Source organism: Lolium perenne, chromosome 4 (genome assembly GCF_019359855.2).
Source record: "Lolium perenne isolate Kyuss_39 chromosome 4, Kyuss_2.0, whole genome shotgun sequence".
NCBI lineage: Eukaryota > Viridiplantae > Streptophyta > Magnoliopsida > Poales > Poaceae > Lolium > Lolium perenne.
The window spans coordinates 337,334,545-337,338,024 of NC_067247.2; positions in this window are offsets into that span (position 1 = coordinate 337,334,545).

Here is a 3,480-nt window from a genome sequence, read left to right on the forward strand (position 1 = left end):
ATGGTGAGACTAGTGGCATCATCAATAGATAAAGCATTAGATTGGGGTGTGAGTTTGGAAGGGGATTCTACCTCCGAGGATACCTTTGCCATGAGGCAACGGGCGTTGTTGGTGTCGAGGTTCTCATTAGGAGAGTTGAAGAGAGAGATAGAGGGAGTGGTAGTGGCGATGGCGGCCACTCCCTCCCCTTCCCTGTTGGAGCACTTGTCCTCATGCTCCCCATCTTCATCGGAGGATTACTCTTCACGAATGATAAAGGATCTTGTCTTCTTGGTGGAGGAGACCTTGTCGTCATCGGGCTTGGAGGAGAACTTGGAGAATCCTTTGGAGAGTGACTTGAACTTCTCCTTGCGGACAAGCCTTCCACCATTATCTTCTCTCTTCTCATAGATACAATCCACAACAAAATGACTCTTGTCGCCGCAATTGTAGCATGTTCTCCCCCTTTGCCCCTCCCTCTTGGAGAAGCTTCTTTGGGAATCACGTGATCTTCTTGGTCTTGTGCTTAGGGACTTGTTTCCCTCCAAAAATTTCTTGGCGGCGAGAGCCATGTGCTCATGATAGTTGGTCTTGAGATCATCTGAACCCCACTCAATAGGATCCTCATCGCTTTCACTAGCCTCATGCACCTTCATCTTCAATGCAAGGTTGGGCTTGCGGGTGTTATGGGCACGAGCAACAAGATCCTCCGCATTCTTCTTGGAGATGTCCAAAGTGATGACTTCGTAAGGACTTCATCGGATGTCATAGCACGGAAGGAGGCGTTTTGGCGGATGGCCGTCAACTTTACTTCCTCATAAGGGAGGAGAGCGTTGTAGAACTTGCGCTTGATCCAATGATCATCCACAAACGTTGCTCCAAGATCTTGCATTTGTACGGCGAGAGCGATAAGGCGCCGATACATTACTTCGGGGGTCTCTCCTTCATTCATGACGAAGTTGTCGGCCATGTTATTCACCTCATCAAAACGAGAGCTTTGGATGCTTTCATTTCCGAGGAAGAGTTTGTCGAGTTTATCCCATGCTTCCTTGGCGGTCTTGAGCGAGCGGATATGAGCACGATCCTTGGGCGTGACGGCCATGTGGATCATGTTGATGGCGGTAGCGTTGAGTTGGTCATCCACCACTTCTCTCCTAGTCAAACTCTTTGGGTCCCGTGGTGAATAGCCTTCCTCGATGATGCGCCAAAGCTTGGTAGACGCGCTGCGCACATGAGATTTTATCAAGAATTGCCAATTCTCAAAGCTATTAGATTCAAGTAATGGTGGTGAACCATGCGACAAGATATGTGGCATAGGTATTGGAACGTTTATGGTGTAATCACTTGGTGGTGGCACCGCATGGTTACCCCCTACACGTTCCGCAACCAGTGTCTCATCCTTCCCCTTTGTTGAAGTGCCGGTCTCCCCAAGCCCTTCCTTTTGTGGATCTTTTGTCGATTGCGCGACAAAATCAACAATAGAAAATTGATTAGCTTTTGGTGGGGGGTTCTCGACACTTTCCTTAGGATCTATGATAGGGGTTGGCTTTTGTGCAACCAACTCCATCATCATTGCCTTCATTTGGTTAACGATGGATGACTCCAATTTCTTGAGGTCATCCAACGTAGCCGTTGTGCTATCGATGGTAGATGATGGAGTGGGTGGCACAAGGGAAGGAGACCCATTCACAAACTTGTCTTGTTCGTCCATTTCTTATGCGGTAAAGCCCGAGCAAGAAAACCTTGCTCTGATACCAGTTGAATGGATCGTAGCGAACAAGAGGGGGGTGAATGGGCGCTACACATTTTTTATGTCTTTTTCAGGTTTTATCAAAGCGGAAGGTAAAGGTGATTGCTTTAGTGATGGAGATGATCCTAGTGTGATCTTAGGCAAGTACAACAAGTAAAGGAACAAGCAGGATAGTAAGAGTAAGGAGCGGGACAACCGGAGGGCGCGGAGTCGAGGCGAGAATTTGTTTCCCGCAGTTCCTCCCACAAGAGGGAGTACGTCTGCGTTGAGGAGGTGCTAGTCTCACACAAGAGACTAGACGACCACACCACGAAGGAAGGCCTCACCTTCTTCCTCAAGTGAGCTCCACAAAGGGGCTCCCTTTTCTCCACTAAGGCACTGGTCGAGGCGGTGGTTCTTTCACAAGGTTGGGGCGAGCTCCACAACACTAGGAGGCTCCCAACAACCTATGGGGCTAGCACAACTCCAAGCTAGCGTCCATAGGTGCACTTCATCCAAGATCCCACCATAGGAACCCTAACTCCAAGATCCACTAAGGACTAGCACGAATTGGTGAAATCTCTCTTGGTAGAACTATAGATCGGGGACTCCTCCACCACTCCTCAAAATTTGGGCAAGATTGGTTGGATGGTTGGGGAGATCCTCAAGGTTTAAGCTCAGCAACAATGGAGGAGAGAGAGAGAAGAGATAAAAACGAGCTGGGGAAGAAGGGCCCTTTAAATAGGCCCCCGAAATTGAACCGTTATCTACGATTTTTGCCTAAGCGGTACTACCGCTTTGGTAAGCGGTAATACCGCTCTGGATTCGAAATCCCCCAGATCTTGTCCACGTGGACGCATAGCGGTACTACCGCTCGCGGTACCGCTTGAGGTACCGCAATGGCCTCCAGAGCTTACTGGATACCAAGCGGTACCAGAGCGGTACTGCCGTAACTTTATTTACGGTACTCAAGCGGTACCAAGGCGGTACTACCGCTCTCATGCGGTACTACTGTTGGAGATATGCCCAAGAGGCAATAATAAAAGTGGTTATTATATATCTTTATGTTTATGATGAATGTTTATATACCATGCTATAATTGTATTAACCGAAACATTGATACATGTGTGATATGTAAACAACAAAGAGTCCCTAGTATGCCTCTTAACTAGCTTGTTGATTAATGGATGATTAGTTTCATAATCATGAACATTGGATGTTATTAATAACAAGGTTATATCATTATATGAATGATGCAATGGACACACCCAAATTAAGCGTAGCATAAGATCTCGTCATTAAGTTATTTGCTATAAGCTTTCGATACATAGTTACCTAGTCCTTATGACCATGAGATCATGTAAATCACTTATACCGGAAAGGTACTTTGATTACACCAAACACCACTGCGTAAATGGGTGGCTATAAAGGTGGGATTAAGTATCCGGAAAGTATGAGTTGAGGCATATGGATCAACAGTGGGATTTGTCCATCCCGATGACGGATAGATATACTCTGGGCCCTCTCGGTGGAATGTCGTCTAATGTCTTGCAAGCATATGAATAAGTTCATAAGAGACCACATACCACGGTACGAGTAAAGAGTACTTGTCAGGAGACGAGGTTGAACAAGGTATAGAGTGATACCGAAGATCAAACCTCGGACAAGTAAAATATCGCGTGACAAAGGGAATTGGTATTGTATGTGAATGGTTCATTCGATCACTAAAGTCATCGTTGAATATGTGGGAGCCATTATGGATCTCCAGATCC